At 40.1% G+C, this 18,095-nt stretch overlaps 1 protein-coding gene across 3 annotated transcripts in view; it reads right to left on the bottom strand.

Annotated features, from left to right (window-relative positions):
- LOC122978908 (zeta-sarcoglycan) overlaps positions 1-17,675 on the bottom strand; it is a 283,738-nt gene extending 266,063 nt beyond the window's left edge. For 2 of the 3 annotated variants that reach the window (XM_044345988.1, XM_044345985.1), the window contains exons 1-3: positions 17,332-17,675; positions 17,057-17,141; positions 6,671-6,792 (exon numbers count right to left, since the gene is read on the bottom strand). The gene's annotated coding sequence lies outside the window, so the exon portion shown is untranslated. Of the gene's footprint in view, positions 1-6,670; positions 6,793-17,056; positions 17,147-17,331 lie in introns of all 3 variants that reach the window. The other variant, XM_044345986.1, reaches the window with a different exon arrangement.
- Positions 17,676-18,095: the final 420 nt, after the last annotated feature.

The following is an 18,095-nucleotide window of genomic DNA, read 5'->3' on the forward strand; positions in this document are numbered from 1 at the left end:
TTTTTCACAAAAAAAGAAATAATAAAATAATAAATGTGAGGAAGGCAAGAGAAACCAAATGTGGGAACACTGTCAGGTTTCTCCTTATTATGTCTAAAAGCTGATAACAGCCATGAAAGCTGTGAGACACAGTCAAGTCCGCAGACTGCTAACAGCAGGAATAGCAAACCTTTGTTTTAAACTGTGAAGTAGTTTCTCCATATATTGCTTGGAAACGCCAGAAATAGGTTTTGTCTTCTATGAAACAAAACTGGCAAATGTCAAACGAGAGATGAATAACAACAGAGAGAAAGAGTGTTAAAAACTGTATTTAAAAGTTGTGCCTTTCTGACAAAATGCATGGGGGAGAAAAAAAGAAGACATAACCTGAGAGACCCTAAAAATAACTTGAAAACACAAACAGATCAAATAAGCAAACAGTCGCCATTTTGTTTTGTCTAATAGAACAGAAGTCTATATGTTTCCACAGCACTTTGTTTGGTATTTCGATACATGGCATACTTCTCTGAGTATTTCAGCCATCCATATGGTCTCCACATGCTCATATCAAGTCATATTCAAAGAAGAAAAACAACAGAGCAGAGGGGCTACGAGGCACACGAATCAACCGTCCTCTTCCAAAAAAAAAAAATCACGAACATCAGCCTTTCATTATAGCAACCACCAACTATTCTCATTTAATTTCTGCATAAATGAGTGTGTGTGGGTGACACTCATTTATTCTAACCTGGCCGTGTTGCTGGAGCCAGACAGAATTTGAAACTGAGAAAGATGAGGTATTATTAACTTGACAATGATAATCAGACCTTGCCAAGTTTGCACACATATACAGACATAAAGCTGTTATTCTACATCTCATCTTTCTGTTTTTCCCACTCGACACATCGCTCCCCCCAATGTCTCTCTCTCTCTCTCTCTCTCTGGCTCTCTCCTGATCAACTTGTAAGTCTATTAACCCACTCGTGTGCCTGTTTATATCTACCGTATAGAAATCAAATTGAGCTCCCACTAGCAACATGCACACACTCTGTTTCTAAACACCGGCATGCCAATGATAAAGCAGCAAAGCATAACGTTCAGAAATCCTGATCTGATCCACAATGTCTTGATAACGCCGCTTCAACGTTTAAAACAGCGTCTGCAACCCCTCACACATATGCATGTCCAATTACCACTCCTCCTTTAGGTAAACATGTAGCCCCACAGCTCAGAGAGAGAGAGAGAGAGAGGTATTTACCACCACCTACGAAGTTATGTAATTATTATTCAGCTTTTTTGCTGATTCATCTGATTTCCATAGGAAAAGGAAATAGCAGGAAATTCCGTATGACTCAACTCTGCTACCGCGCCTCGCCACAGTGATAAATTCTGTCCCCTCGACCATAAATTCTGTCCTCCATGAATGAACGACTGAACAAATTGATAAACAAATCAATAATTAATGGCGCTGGTGCAGGAAATATGTCTTGTAGAATTTTCATTTCTCGGGTGTAAAAAGTTTGCTTGACAAGTAAACAGAGAGAGAAGTGTAGCTGCTGTGAACTGTCATCAACTGCAAGCAATAACACCCAACTGACGGGAGTGTCTTGCTCCTCTATCCTCCAGCCCTCGACCTACCAATCAATCAAAATTGGTCCAACGAATACAAATATCTTACAGGAGATAAGGAGTGAGAGGAGAAAAAAAAAAGGCTACAAGAAAAGTTTAGAGAAGGGGAAACAGAAATCTTTTAGTGGATGGGAAATCTGTCACATAACTACAATGGCACAAATAATTAACAGATAGCAGCGCAAGACAAAAAGACAAAAACAAAGAAAAATATTACAATTTATATGTATTATAAATAAATTTGAAACGCTACAAGCCTGTATCACAATACTTATGTGAATCCAAACTCAAAGCCACATGACAGGTGTGTAGCATGAGGATTAGCTGACTAAACTACTGCGGAAGGCAAAAAAAAAAAACCCACTATACTTCAATCCTCATCCTTGTATCCTTCCTACTTGTCTCAAGGTTGTTAAGAAGGGATCCGAGCGAGGGAAGCGAGGATGTGGTCGTGGGGACACAAACTTTATTGCTTGTGCTTCATGCTCATCTGCACACACACACACACACATAAACACACACGGCTCTCTTTTTTAATTTTAAAGTTTCACACAGCAACACACACATATAAACAAAGACATAATCTTCGACACACACAGCTGCACCTAACTGCCCAAATGCACAAACAAATAAAGCCACCTTCTGTTTCCCATACACACAAACAGTCTACCTTCCATTCGTATGCAGACAGAAACCTTCTCCATCATCCCCCACTGTTATTTAAGTTCACAGGGCTCATAAACAGGTTTTATATAGTCAATATGGCTGCCTGTGTCTGGTACATTGTGTCCTCTACTCACAACTCCAGATTGTCAATATAACAGTAAAAATCTCTGTAAACACCCTCTCCTCATATCAGTCGGAATTAAGTTTAACTGCCAAGTACACTACTGTAGATGTTTCAGTCCAAAAACTTGATATCCATTTTGGCAACGGGAGAGGAACTTAAACAAGCTTTACAAGTGTAGCTGGTAAATTTAACAAGTTTACTTTTAGGCAATTAAAATAAAAAGCATATATATATATATCGTTATCACATTTCACAAGGGAGCTCATGGTGTAGGAATGTCGTTGCATCACATCAATTGTAATGTCATTTCTCAAGATGCTGCAATCTATAATATCAGATAACACTTTAAAATTAGCTTTTGAAGCAGAGTGCACCTGTCATAAGGAGGGTAAAACGAAGGTCTTCATGGGCACTTGAAAAGCAGCTGTCCTGTTTTCCTCCTTTTCCTTCAACTTTTTACAACTTATTTTACAACAGTTTTTGCAAATTCTTATAGTTCTTCTCAGTTTGTGTGGAGGCTGGGACAGCCATACACACTGTAACTTAAAAAAAAAACACATAAAATTCACAAAACAGAGAAATAGAGAAAAGAAAAATGATCAGTTTTAACAGCATGGCAACATGGCCACAATGACGATGCCGACATGCTGATGTTTAGCAAGTTTACCATGTTCACTGTCTTAGTTTAGCATGATAGTTTATTAACATGTGCTGGTGGATTCCACTACATCACTGACAGCATCAGTCTGTGTTTGAAGCTTGTACTAGCTAAACTTTCACAAAACCAAGACTCATTGGATTCAATGTAAAACCAAACATAGTACTTCAATACTTGCTTAAAATAAGGCTCTGTGGTTTTTAATACGTATAAACTGTGTGTTTGTTGGGGACTATTTTCAGCTGCAGATGAATACACATTAGGTGAGCGTATGAACAGCAGGAAGAGGAGGAGTATGTTGGATTGACTCAAAATAACAATAATAATAATAATAATAATACAGCGCCTTTGTTCATTGTAATTAAGTAACATGTCCCCCAGTGGAACAGTGCACTGTTTTTCAAATATAAATAATAACACTGGCACTCTGTGGCAGAGAAGAATAATATATATATACAGTTTTAACTATACAGACAATTCATTGTTGGTTTTGGTATTTAAATATCACCATCATCCTTTTGGAAACAGCTGCCTTGTCCAGTCTTATCCTGGCGATGCAAACTCACTTCATCTCTCTCTCTCTCTCTCTCTCTCTCTCTCTCTTCCTTGACTCGATCTCACGACGGCCTTGAATTGTAACTTTTAACTTATAATTGCCACAGCTGGCCTGTCCAGACACAGGCTCAGACCCACACAAAGACACGCAGACACGGGCGCACACACACACACACACACACACACACACACACACACACACAGCTTCCCATGCTGGTCTTCGAGTGGTCCCTCGGGAGAATCCACTGTTAGTAGATAATTGGATTCCAGCCTTCACAATACTACTGTTCCTCCCTCCCATCCCTTTCTCTCTGGCGGTCTTGGGCTCTCTCTCTCTCTCTCTCTCTCTCTCTCTCTCTCTCTCTTTTTACATGTCTGACGCTGCATTTTGTAGCAGATACGCTGCATGTGTTGTGTTTAATCAGCAACATCATTCAAGCACAGTTTACTGATATCCGAGCCTACAAGTTATTTAGTTTTCTTACTTTATTTAACAGTGTTTACCCGCTTTGTGATTAGCGCTCATTTAACTTTCATGTTGATAAAGGAAGAGTGACTTGAGGTTAAGAGAGTTAGACATTGACAGTCCATCTGTTGTGCCCCTGTAGGCCCGACCCAGTTACTGCACTGTCTCAACAGTATGGAGGAGCACTTCATACAAACTTCTCCTTTTAGCGAGATAACTAGGAAGTGACTCCAAACACAAACAAACACACACAGTTGCACACACCCCCCCCCCAAAAAAAATCACTGACACAGCAATACTAACATGTCAGCACAAACCCGTGCTAACATGTACTCAAGTGCATTTGTGCATATTGAACAGACGCACAAATATACAGGCAACGCACACACACACACACACACACATACACAAACAACCAGGAGTTACCCATTAGTACCATCAAATTCTCAGTCAGCAGCTACAGCGGGCGATAAAATGTCTGGCTCGCAACTCTAAATATGGCATCTAGTTTCCAATATCCCATATGGGTCAGTTACCATGGAAACCGCTGCATGCCTGTCCAAGCAGCCTAATATTTACTCAGTAGATACATGTTTGCTGTCTGCCTCTGAGGTAGGTAATGATACTGGCCCACCTGGTGTTTTCTATATAACAGGCTCCATCTATAATATATGAAGTAAAAACAGGCCTTCACGAAATTCAAGTTATGTGGCTGCTGCGACTGATTTTTTTTTTTTCTTTTTCCATTACATTTTTTTTGTTTGTTTTTTACTCTGGCACAGTGGTAAATATAAATGTGGAAAAGTATAACCATTGATTACCCCAGGGGAGCCAGTTTCTATGCAACCATTTCATAATACACTTAAAATAAAAGTCTGTGGATATACGTGCACAAAGTTATAATTACGGTTGTGCAGCTTTTTTGTACAGTAACTTTTTTTATATTTGCCTCACTTTAACTTAATATCTCCTTTCTAATGTCTGTGTGTCGCCTTTAAAAAGACCTAATCTTCAGATCATTTACATAAATCAGTTAAATACTTTTCACTTCATCTGCTGAAGGAACTTGAGTCAAAAAGATTGCAGATGAGTTTGCACTCGACGTAATCCCCTATTAATGGGTGTCAAAGCTCTCCAGCAATATTGCATCCCTCCTGTAAAAGGATGTTTCTATTTATAGCTGTGTGTCTATGATAATGTTGTACTCACCATACTAGTTGTTGAGATCTAGGAAGATATCACAAAGAAGTCAGATGAGGAAAGAAACGCCGTTGATCAGATAATCTTACAAGTTGTAACCACGACAACATTTTAGCCAAATTATTAACCGCTTTATTTAGAGGTAATACCCAAAAGTATGCACAAACAAAATGGAAATGGAAAATTCGGTAGGTCAAAGTTACAACAAGGAGTTTGGGTAATAATTTAACAGTTTTCTCTCCCAGATAGGTTAAAGTAATCTGCAGCTTTGTTTAAAACCTGGATGATCCTCTGACTGCGTGTGTTCCGTGACCCATTTAACTTCACTCTTGCTTCTCGGCAATCAACCTTGTAAGTACGACCTTATCATAATGATAAGCTTCATTTATGCTTCTGCATTAAGGGGTTATTGCGTATTTAAGGCTGTTGCTTATATAAGCTCCATGCGCCTCCTCACAAATGTAACTACATGTCAGGACTTCATGTCAGCATGGGCTGCTTATTTTTCCTGCCAGCAGTTTCTGATGCCAGTGAATATCGCTGATAGCAAAGACAACATGACGCAAGTTAAAAAAGGCTCAGTAATCTTCTCCTTTTCAGTGATACACATTTAGCAAAGGCATTCCCACTGCTTGCTGCAACCCCTGCTCTCCATCACAGTGACTCAAATAAATGAATAAATTGCACTTTTATCTAATATGTAGACTTTTATGCACTCAAACAGGGAGGAGGAAGAGGTCAAGTAAAAAAAAAAAAAGTACATGAGATTAGAGAGACAAGGAGGGACAGAGAGAGGAGAGTAGCAGGGCAACAGAGAACAGTGAACACATTCCAAGAGGGTGTGAAGATAAAACTGCCTCCTTTTACAAGATTTTATTTACAAGCTACAATAAAATCTTACCTTGTACTAAACACACTCACAATTAGGCTGGTCCGTAAAACATTGCATCACCTGCAATCCATGTTCAAACTGTGTAATGTCTAGACTGTTTGCCATTGAAGGCAAGGCAGCAGGGGAGGCTGTTATCCGCTTTGCCCTCAGTCCAACCCCCCCCCCCCCCCACCCCCCCCATGTCCCAAGTGTGCGTTAGCCTATTGGAGCTGTAGCAAAAAGCAACTGAGGCAAAGCAACAAGCAGCCTCTCTGTGTCTAACAGTAGCCTCTGTTGCCAGCTCACTCTCTCATTAGGGATAGCTCACCATGTCGGACACTGTCTGTTTAGCCAACTGCTGCTCACACATACTGTAAACAGATACTCACACATACATTGTGTGAGCTAAATGCTGGCATGGATGCGAAAATGTAGACTACGATACACAAGCAGGAGTATGAATAGACAAAAATGAACAGGTATGTTCAGAGATGGTAAATGCAAAGATGAGTGAACAGATACCTGGACATAGCCGATGAATGCTGTGAAAGGACGTGCCTCACAGATGCTCACTATTACACAGCTCAACAGTAGGCAATCCTGGTCCTGTCATCTGATGACACTGCTATGTGTCTTGCTGGGCTCTAGGGGACAGACAGGTGAGTGAGTGAATGAATGAATGAATATATTGTGCCTAAAGCAGTTGGTTTCAGTTGGATGTTTTGTTTCTAGTAGTAACCCCTGCCCCTTTTTTAAAATGTTCCCAATAAGGAGAGAGCCTACGTGGCAGAAGAAGAGCTGCACCCAGCATCTTTCTGTCAGATTGCTCCGACTTTTTTGTGCGGCCACACCAAGCGCTTCTAGTTGAAAAGGCACTGGAGTGATCAGTTTCGCTCTTTTTCAGATATCCAATCATATATTAGATGGGGCGGGACTCATCACCCTGGTAACCAAGAAAAATGGAGAAGCTTGTTCTGGCTGTGTCTGTCTAAGCGTCTGTGTCTGTCTGAGCTTAATGATATGTCAGAGAGAAACTATCATAACAAAGATAAAAAAGAACCATTTGTGGGAGCAGACACTGGGAGAGAGAGCCAGACGCTCAGTGCTGAGTGTTGTGTTTTTATCACCCTGTGCGTTGCAAGCTTGATATTAGTCAAACCTCCGTTAGCATTAAGTTAGCGACCTGGCTAATGTCAATCTGCTTCCGTTTATATACTGTCACTTATCTGATTATAGGTGAACATTGCCAATCAAAATGGAAATACTTGAGGGACACATGTAGGAAAGACTGAAAGGTTGAGAAGGAGAAAAAGAGAGGAGCAGAAGGTGGAGCAGGAAAAAAAAACACACAAGCACTTCATCTCAGCCAGGGTCTGAAATTAAAATCTACCAAGAGCCAAACGCGGGTAGATATTCAGTTTGGCAAGTAGCCTAAATCTCAGAAGGCTATCTGCCATACTAGCAGGTAAATATTGGTACCAAAACAGTCATGTGATAAAATCTCTGGCGGTCTCTCTGTAATAACAAAGTAGTATTACTTTGTTATTGCAGACAGAGTAAAGTACCGAAAAAAGGTACCATCAGGTACCAGTATGAGTATCAGGTACCCGCCCCTGCTGATGATTCTTTTTATCCCTTCCTGCCATGAGTAACAATGTAACTAACCTGACAGCTTGTTTGGAAATCCAGTTTCCTTGTCATTGTACTTATTAATTTCTATGATGTTTGCGCTGTTGTTGATGGCATCTTGTCTTTTCTGATTTGCAGTCACTATCATTGAATTTGTTGGGTTTTATCCAACACTGCTTTCAGTTTCACAGCTGCTTCCAGTTAAGCCACCTTTTATTCAAAGTGTGTTTAGCTTGTTGCGTAGCTATGCACCTGCACGCCTTGAGGGCAGAAGATAATATTCAGGGTTTCCCATACTTACATTCCTTTGTGAATAGCATGATGTTACACTCTGGTACAGTAGGTGGCAGCATGCACCTTTAACGTTGGTTTGTAGTCCGCCAGTAAAACCAAAGAAGAAGAGGAGGAGGAGCGGTATATATGTGCTTTTCATTAAGCTAACGTGTCCCCTTGCTTCCCTCACTCACATCTGTTTCTCGCGTCTCAGCTTCTCCCAGCGAGGATGCAAGAGAGAGACGCGAGGACGGAGGAATTGAATTCATCAGGCAGGACGTCCTCTCACACTCCAGCGTCAACTACTCATGATGCACATCACTTCAACTGTCAAATATGTAGAAGTCAGCTATCAACTGTTTAAACTCTTAAGTTTACACTTAAAGTTCATGTATAATTAAAACCCTGTTACTCAATAATTTCTACATAGTGATAGCTGAAAGGAAAACACCTGATAAATGCTTCAATGTTTTATTATTTGATTCTGGGTAGATAGCAGCGTCTGGCTGTCACAGAATAAGACACAAACAGACAATTTAAATCCATTAATTATTGAAAGAACAGAACGGACGTAAAGGATCAATAAAAACAGCTGTAGCCTGCAGAATATGTTTAAATAAATATTACTTATTTAGTTTGTGAAAGTCTGACGTCCTCTTCAGGCTCAGGATGTTATTATAGGAGACACGCAGCTGTGAGGTGTCACATTTTCCTGAAGGAGCTGAGACGTACTTGAAAGAGAGAAGAAGAAAGAAGCCTTTGGCTTATGAAGAAAAATAATAGTTTTACAAGACTGTTTTTTGTGATAGATTCATGATTCACTTATGCTTATTTTATGAATAAATATGAAAAGCTGCTGTTAGTGCTGTCATTCCACAGATTACTGATCTGCTATATTACAGTCAAATATATTAATATTACTCCATTACAGCTGTTTCTACAACAACCCAACTGTTTACTGTCCCGTCAGATCAGCTGAGCATTCAATAAAGACATGCTATCAAAGGGGTGCTGCCATCTGGTAAAAAACTTCCGCAGAGGATACACCTGTGGTTCCTCATTCTGAGCACCTCCTCTGAGGTGCATTTAAGGGACTGGAATAGCCTCGATGATGGTGGAGGGAGATGGGTTTCTGGGTCACGGCCAAAGGACAGAGGAGGGAGGACGCTTGGAAGCATAAATTAGCTTAATGAAAAGCATCCATGCTTGTTGGCTTTTACCGGATTTTCCCCGCAGAGAAGATGGCTGGCCCAATCAATCCGGATATCACACATGGTTAGTGTCATAAACACCTCTGTGCAAATTTGTTCAAAACTGATGCATTCAAGTTAACTCTGATAAGTTAGACTATATTCTTATGTTCTTCATAATCTTTAAATAAGTTATTAGCAAGCGTGCAAGGCTCGAGCGGACCTCCCATCGTCTCAGGGAGGATGTAACATTAAATTAATTTTGAGACAGATTTGGAATTAGAGTTGAAAGAAAAACACAATGTGCTTTACATAAAATGACAAAACAATTGCAACGTAATTCATTCATTTATTTATTTTTCACAATGTACTTGGCAATTACAATGTGCAGAGGAGCAAATATTGCTCCTCTCCCCCCTCCAACTCCTGTCAGCTACCACCACAGATAGATTCTAACTCTGTGAGTGATAATTATGTGATTATGTGATTATTTTCTGTATCCTCCGAGTCCACATCTACTGAACGTGCACAATGAGACGTTAGCAGAAACGTTAACACAATAAGACACATTGCATTCAATTACACGGACTGAAGGGGATGCAGTGAACACAAATGCTAAGAGACTGAAACGGACATGGAGATAAAGACGACGTGCAAAACACACAAAAGACACACAGCGTTGAGGTGAAGGATCAATGCTAAAGTACGATAGTTACAGTTGAATGTATTGAATTACTATAGCAACCATCTCCATCAAAAGGCCTATGGTCATGGGAACCAAAAGAAAGAAAACAGTATTGATGCAACAGAAAGGAAACGTGGTGGTGGTCTGTCTGATTCAGTGGCCGATAACCTGTGTGTGCATCTATTTGAAGGTTCTGTGTGTATGTGCAAACTATACCTGACTGAGCGTGTTTAGGTAGATTTGTATGTGTGTGTGTGTGTGTGTGTGTGTGTGACTGTGAGTGCCCTCTATGTGTGTGTCACTACAGTAGATGTCAGTGTGATTGCGTTTGTGTGCGCGTGTACATTCAGAGATAGAAATTCAATGACAACTGGTATTTGCTTTAGTTGTAGGCGGGTGGAAGAGACGGATACTGCTGTGTGGATTAAACAAAGAAGGAGAGGAAGGAAGATGGAGGTCAGAATTGACAGAAGTAGAGAGTGATAGATTGTGCGAGAGAGAGAGAGAGGGAAAGAGAGAGTAGGATGGAAGATAAAGTCATTAAGAAGCACCTATACCAAGAAGCTTGGGGGTCAATAGGTCAACACTTAGCTGCAAGTGTCAAGTATTAGGCCGTCACCAACTGCACCTTCACGGGTAATTGCTCTGCGTGTCTGTGTGTGCGCGACTGTGTGTGTGTGTGTGTGAGTGTGTAAAATGAGTCGATTTAGCTGCCATTGCTGCCTGTCCTTCCTCCATACATTTTAAAGGGCTATTGAGGATATTTAGCCGGCGGACATCCATCAGTGGACAGAGAAAAACACATACTTAAACACCTTGATGGCGGAAGGAGAGAGAAGGGGAGGATAGATAGAGAGATGGAGAAACAGAGATAATTTCATAATGGAGAAGAAGAGTGAGAGCAGAGGAAGAATAGAAGGAGGAAGCTTGTTAACAGACTGAAATAAAATTACAAAAATTAGCCTACTTGACAGTGAAGAAACGAAGATGCAGGAGGGCGAAAGACATAAATCACAGAGATGGAGAGATGGACGGAGTGTAAAAAGGACGAGAGAGGAAGAAGAGAATGAAAAAGGAAAGGGGAAAGAAGGATGGAGATCAGGAGAGAGAATGAAAAAAAAAACATTTGGATGCTTTTAGAGCCCACATTCCAGTCTATCGTATGACAGCTATTGATTTTCCATTGACTCTAATGGACATTATGGGCCCTATATATTCGTCTATAGCCATTAAACCATTAGCTACTGGGCCACACACACACACACACACACACCAGCATCCAAAGTTAACTCAACTGGGAGCTGAAGAACTAGAACTTTTTTCTTTTGTAAAAATGTGGGCATTTTATGATTGTGTATGGCATGTGTTCAGTTTGTATTCCCATCAGTGTGCAGTTTATGTATGTGCACAAACAGGGAGGGTCAAAATAACTCACACTCTAACACACTCAATCATGCAAGTGCCACATACACATGCAAAGACAGAAAACACTCATACCGCTTTCCTGTTTAGACACACACACACACACACGCATACACACAAACACTTCCTATCTGCTCTTGTCAAGTGTAATAGAAGACATGGGGAAAAGACAACAGGATAATAGGATTATTATTCTCCTCTAATCTCCATGAGTCAGCACCATGCAGTTTGTGTGTGCATGTGCGCGCGCATGTTTGTGTGTGTGTGCATGTGTATGTGGCCCTGGCTGCATAATGTCAATATCTGAATCGTGTTTATGTGTATTTGTGTGCACATATGCTTTTGTATCTAATTAATAGATTATGAGAAGATGTTTTACACTGAGAGTGAGTATCCTCTGCTATAAACAATGACATCTGTCAGTGCAAGAAGTTGTAAAAACTGGCAACACTGCAATGAATGATTGTTGTCCTGGTCAAAATGTGATATGTATAACAAATGGGTCAATTCAGAGAACACGATTCCAAAACTATGAGATTATATATAGTTCTCGTTACACAACACAGTATCTATTGTATACTGTGTGTCCTCTTGTTGCTTAAAATCTGCTGTTCATCCCACCTTTCCCAATAATGACTGTAGTCATATATCTGATGTTTCAGAGCCAGTACTTGGGATATTATCAGTAACAATTTCATTTATTTTTTTATTTGACTGAAACAGTTTATTGTGAAGGTGTCATAAATCAGTGCCACTTTATTCCAAGAAAAGCCGGATCTTCTTTAGCTGAGGGACTACTAAAATCTTAATGAATTAGTACCATTTTAGTTGAAGAAATAATAGGTGCAGCTTTGGCCAAGGGAACACTCCCAAGTCCTAACAAATTAGTCTCATTTTATCATGAGGAAACTGTAGCCAGGGGACTATCCAAGTCCTAATGAGTTGCACTATTTTATCTTGACAAGACCCAAGACTGATTTGACCAACGGATTGCTGAACTCATTACAAATTAGTTCTGAGTTCTTACCATTATTAGTTCTTACCGTTCTAAGAAAACCTGGGTTTACTTTAGCCAAGGGACTATTGACCTCCTGATTTATTAATTTCACTTAACTTCGAGAGGACCCAGAATACTTTAAGCCCAGGGGTTACAGTATTGTACGAGGTCAAAAGATGTTACTAATATTTAAAAGCGAAAAATAACTTGTGCTGGTGGACTATATGTATGAGTCAGCATGCCAGAGTTGGCGTTAGAATGACTCACAATGGATACTTGTATTAATAGAGCTAGTGTAGGAGGCGGTTGGTCCCATACATATGCACACACATGCATATAAAGAAGTGCAAACACAAATGAAATACATTTAGTATATTTGATTGCTATATCAGCTCAGTATATATTTTTACATAATTTGGTACATCTATGAATGTACTGCATGAAGAACAGCACTGATTTAACACTGCAGTGGCTATGATAACCTATTTAAACATTGTAGTGGAGGAGCAGAGACATGGAGAACTTAAATTACAAAAAACCTCCAACAGAACACGCAACAAGAACATTGCATGCTGAATGCGTGCCTTGCTCAAGGACACATTGACTTTTAGCCAGGACAGACTGTACTTCAGACTAATGTGCTATCTTCAGGGTTGAAAACCATGGCTACATGATATAGCAGTGATAAACAGAGCAGAAGGTAAGAGGCCAGAGGTGGTTCATAGCATTAGCTGGTCGAGGACAGAGAGGACGCATGCATACATATACATCTGTGTGGGAAATTGTAGGCCTGATAAAAAAAAGTCTGCAGAAAAGTCAAATATCAGCATTATGGAGCAGGGCTGGATATGGTTTGAAATGATTTAATGCCAGAAGAGCAGAATAAATACCTGTGTTTCAATATCTTACTTTGAGAGGCATTAGGGCTGTGCGATATGACCATGTATATTGTGTAACGAAAAATGTCATTTCATATTACCCTTTATCGTTTATTTCATTGTGTCACAAATCACACTCTTTATGGCAATATTTTTCATCATTTGGAGGCTGTCCATCTTTTGCTGGGATCACATTAATAAATTACTCTTCTTGGCTTTTTACTCGCAAAGCTTTTATTACACTTACAGTAACATAACAAGAGTAGTTGTCATCTACTCGAGTACTTCACCCGGTTCACTGTCTCTCCTCTGCTCTGCTGTGTGTGCAGCACACACACACACACGGAGGACTCAGCCCCGCCGCAGTGAACCACAGAGAGCAGAGGAGAATAGTGTGACCATAAATGACAGCAAAACGCAGTAGAGACTATGTTTATTTATGTTATTTACCTAATTTATGTGCACTCGTTTCATTTCAGCTCAGTGTGAGAGCCTCTAATATCATTTTGCTGTCATTTATGGTCGTGCTACTCTCCTCTGCTCTCTGTGGTTCACCATGGGTGGGACTCAGTCCTCCGTGTGTGTGCTGCACAAACAGCACAGCAGAGGAGAGACAGTGAACCAGGTGAAGTACTCAAGTTGACAACAACTACACTTGTTACGTTACTGTAAGCGCTTTGTAAGTAAAAGGCCGAAAAGAGTAATTTAATCCACAGAGGAACACAGATATGTATCATTATCTGGATATAAAATTACCTCTTTCAGGATATGAGATTTTGGTCATGTAGCACAGCCGTAGGAGGTAAAAACATTCTCTGATCCTTTAATAAAAAAATGTTGTCTGAACATACACTGCCTTGAAAAGAACTTAGTCTAAATGAAATTGGCAAGATTTTGATGTAAAGTGGTATTCCATAAGGTTGGGTGACTCACAAAAGACAGATTACACAATAAAACGGTCAAAACTGAAGCAGCTGAGATAACCTGATTTCTAATCTCTTATATGGGGTGAAGCTCCAAAAACACTGGTTCCTACATTTCCCATTATTCAACTGCCCCGTCCTGCCTGGTCACACACCTCCACACCTGCAGTTTGTAATGCAAGCTTTCTGTTAAAAGTTGAAGTCTCAACCCCGAGCCGAGAAAACACACACAGATGACATCATGAAATCATCTGTGATCCAAAAAAATCTTATCCAAGAATAAATAAACAGGATTATAAATCCGACCAGTCATTCCATGCCAGCTTTTGGTGTTTGGCAGTATTTGACACTCATGGCGACGTACACATCTGTTGGTACAAAAATAAGTAGTCAGGTTCGACATCCTGCCCTGCTATGGATTTTCCCCATTTTATGCTGATGAGAAGTCCCTAACAGACACATATACACACAACACACATTATCCATCTGTGCCTTTCCTTTAGCAAATGAACAAATGTGGGACACACTCAGCAGCACATCAGTTTTGCCCGTCTCTCTATCTATTATTTGGGTATATTATCTATTATTCAGACCCCTCTCGGTTTTGTTCCCCTATCTCTCCTCCTCTTGCTAGCTACAACCTGTCTCATTTCTCGATCTCTCTCTCTCTCTCTCACATTCCATATCTCTTCGTCTTTTTTCCCCCCATTGCTCTCTCCCATTCTTTCTCTCTCTCCCTCTCTCTTGTGTGCTCTCGGTTATCTGCTGTAAAGTAGATAAGCATTGGTTTTCAGCGGCGGGAGGAGAGGGAGAATAATACACAACATGTTCATGAGAGGTGGAGGGTAGCAGCTGAAGTCAAGGTCGAAGTGCTTGTGGTGTCTGCGTGTGTGTGTGAGTGTGTGCATGTGTGATTTACAACCCCATCTCCCCTGTCTTTATCTGTATCCTTATCCAAACCTTGGCACCATTTCCTCAGAGAGTAGACACTATATAAAGTGTTCACGCACTCACACAAACACTCACTCACACTCACACACACACTCACACACACAGACTTGTCAGAGGCAGTGGTAGATCATGAGCTAGTGAATACAGGATGATGCAGAGCAGCCCAACTGACATGAATCACAGTCGCCCTTTTCTTAGCTATTTCCTCTCCTTTGCCTTTCTTCTTTCTCTCCTCTTTTCTCCCATCTTTATCCTCCTCTGTTTCCTCTCCTCCTGTCTTCTCCTCCCTGCTCCCTCTTCCTTTTCTCATTTCCACTCCTCCACCAGCGTCTCCTCCCCTTTTTCTTTCTTTCTGATGTTAATCTTTATTCATTCTCCCCTCTCCTCTATTTATTGATCCCTTCTCTCACGGTTTCTCTCCTTTCTGCTTGTCACTAATTTCCTTTAGCTAAGACTTTTCCAGGGTAAGTTAGTGCATACTTTAATGTATTTTTTATGAGGGTATGGTATAGCAAAATGGCCATTAAATGATTCACTTCCTCACCTAGCACCCTCAATCTTTTTCCTCTCTTCTTGGATGGCCACAATGTCATCTTTTCTCTTTCTACAAGTGTTAAATACTGATGATGTGATGATGTGTGGGTGTGGCTGCTTTGGAGATGTGGACAGGTAACTTATGACAGAGCTGGGCTGAGTCTATGTAGAGTAGAGCTGCAACAATTCAACAGCAGCACAGCACCACTGCTAAATAATGAAGGCCGCCGCTGAAATTTCACGTTGTATATAACAATCACAACAAATGCAAAACAGGCACACTTTCTAAACTTCAAGCAACTGACTGGAGCTAGTGGTGAACGAATGGAAATCGTTGTGTCATCACTACAGCCTCTCCTGTCTGTCCTCTCCTCTGCTCCCTGTGTCGGTGTTTGACAGAGGGCAGGGCTCAGCTCCTCCACACACACACACACACACACACACACGGAGCAGACAGCAGCAGAGAGGCTGCGGTGGAAACAGTTAACCAGATAAAGTGAAAGATAAAGTGAGATGGCAGACCAGCCCCTCCTCTCTCTGCCAGCGGAACCTGCAGCCATGAATCACATCAAAGCGTTCTTCATTCTTTCTGAACTCGACTCAGTATTTTCATGTCAAAATTATTATTTATTTTATTGATATGTTATTTTTGTTTATAGATATTGGAATGATAATGGTCCAAAATGATGTAAAAATGCATAGTATTTAGGGAAGTAACATCATCTGGGCCTCCAGAGCCCTTCTCCTGTAAATTATTACACACATGGCTCGGTGAACATGAATAAACTTATCTGGAACAATTCTAAAGTACTTTTAAGTTATTACATTGCTGGTGTGCAAATATGGGTCCTGCATGCACACAACAGCACCACTGCTGAAAAAAATCCTAGGGGAAACGCTTAAATTAGTTGATTCATCGACAAGTCGATCGACATAAAAATAATGGGCAACTATTTTGATAATCGACTAATCATTATGAGCAATTCTTTAACATTCTCTGATTCCCTCTACTCAAATGTGAATGTTTTCTGGTATCTTTAGTCCTCAATGATAGTGAGCTAAATATCTTTGGATTGTGGACAAAATAAGAGATTTTGGCAAATAGTTATGTATTTATCTAATTTTTTTTACGATTTTCTGTCATTTTTTAAACCAAACAACCAATCGATTAGATTGAGAAAACAATTGACAGACTAATCGATAACAGAAATAATCCTTACTTGCAGTCCTACTGTAGAGGAAGTAAGTTACTGCATAAGATACAACTGATAAAATGTTAAAATAAAACCACGAATCCTCAATGTAGTTGATAAACTGCAGCTGCAAAATATAATAAGAGCGGTGTTGTGTTGAAGTCTGTATTAGTCTGTATTTGAGGTGGAAAAGACTTTGACACAATACCTGTTGCTATGTAAGAATATCTCACCTTATAAGTGTTGCTGACTTTCTCTGAGTCTGCCACTTCTATCACACCTCAATAGACCCTTTTCACGGCAGTCAATGACTTCCACCTGCGCTTGGAAAAGTAAAAATGTCTGCTGTGAAAATGGTTTATTAACAAACTGCCATTAGCAAGTCGCACACTGAACCATTCACAGACAGCAGGAGTTGGCTAACCAATTAGCAATGCTCATAAAGCCCCACAAACTGCTGCACATCTTACTAGACCAGAAATAAACATTAACAATGTTGATGTCTAACCTTGAATCTGATGTTCTTTTTTCCGAGCTGCTCAAGTTCAGCTCTCTGATAGCTCGCTGGTTTCTTCTCAAGTGCAGCTGTTGTCCATGACAGGGCTAACATTAGCTTAAAAAAGCTAGCATATAACAGCAGCTCCACAGAGACTGTTAACTATTATGTAACTGCTCCTACTGCCTCGTTTTCACCCGTCGACTTGTCCTCAAACTCTCTCCTTTCACGGTGCTCCTCGTTAATGTTGTATTAGTTGTCTGTTTCTTCATTTTCTTTTATTTTTCCATAAATGTGTCAATTCTGTGTATATAGATGCAGTAGCGCCTGCCAGTAGCGGCCAGAGTAACAGCATGAGCATGTAGCCCTCATAATAAAAAGCCAACATTATACCGATATAAATAAAACATTATGTGCCTCTAAAGAAAAGAACATTTTTATACATTTGCAAATTATTTATAAATTATTTATTTATTTGTTAATACTGAGTGCTACTTTTATTAGGATGGATGGATGTTTACAGACATGGCTCGTTAGCACTTATTCTATTACCTATTCTACCTTATTTGTTTACATGATAATTTCATGATAAGTATATCCTCATCGTTTAATTGTTTAATACTGTATTTTTGTTAAATCATTGTATGGTTAGGTGTGTTCAGATGCAATAACTAATGTATTGTATGATGGTGGACTTACTACCTATTTAAATCAGCCAAACATACAAAATGTACACGGTTATATGTAAGTATATTAGAAGAGAAAGATAAAAAGCT

This window comes from Thunnus albacares, chromosome 3 (genome assembly GCF_914725855.1).
Source record: "Thunnus albacares chromosome 3, fThuAlb1.1, whole genome shotgun sequence".
Lineage (NCBI taxonomy): Eukaryota > Metazoa > Chordata > Actinopteri > Scombriformes > Scombridae > Thunnus > Thunnus albacares.